Raw genomic sequence first — 710 nt, forward strand, 5'->3', positions numbered from 1 at the left:
GGGAGCGGGCGGCCACCATGGATAGCTCCGCGGGGCGGCCCGGCCGGGGGCGCCATGTTGGCGGGCGGCGAGGCGAGGCGGGGGCTCCCTCGCTCCCGGGCCCCCCGCGGCCCTGTCCGCACAGCGCGGGAGGAGGAGGAGGAGGAGGAGGAAGGAAGCCCCAGCAGGACCCGGCCCGGACCCAGCTGGGCGCAAGCTCCGCCACCGCGGCCGGGAGCGGGGCGGGAGGGGCCCGCTACGACGGCCCCGGCTGCCCCCCGCCAGGCCGGGCCCGCCGCTGCGGCGCGGCTCTAACGCACAAGTGACCCGATCGTTGCAAATGCAGCAATCGGGCCCTTCCCTGCATACAAAAAAAGCAAAGCGTGGAGGGCGAGAGGCCCAACCATATGCAGGGAATAAGACAGGGATCTGCCTTAGCAGAAAGGTTGGTATAACTGTACTGAATCTAAAATAATCTAGTCATTTTTTAATGACCTATTCCATATTAGATTAGCTTTACTGATGAAAAAACTAAGTAGTTCCTGCTCTCCTTCGCACCAGCTGTCAACTTCATCCTCTCACCTCCAGTTTAGTGTATTCTCAGTTGTACCAATGCAGGTTGTCTATAGGACAGCACTGTAATTCAGCTCACAGAAATCACCTTAGTTAAAAAAAAAAACCCAAACCTCACAGTATGACTGGCTATAAAAAATAGCCAGTTACTACATTAA

Source organism: Apteryx rowi, unplaced genomic scaffold (genome assembly GCF_003343035.1).
Source record: "Apteryx rowi isolate R43461 unplaced genomic scaffold, aptRow1 scaffold_126, whole genome shotgun sequence".
Taxonomy (NCBI): Eukaryota; Metazoa; Chordata; class Aves; order Apterygiformes; family Apterygidae; genus Apteryx; species Apteryx rowi.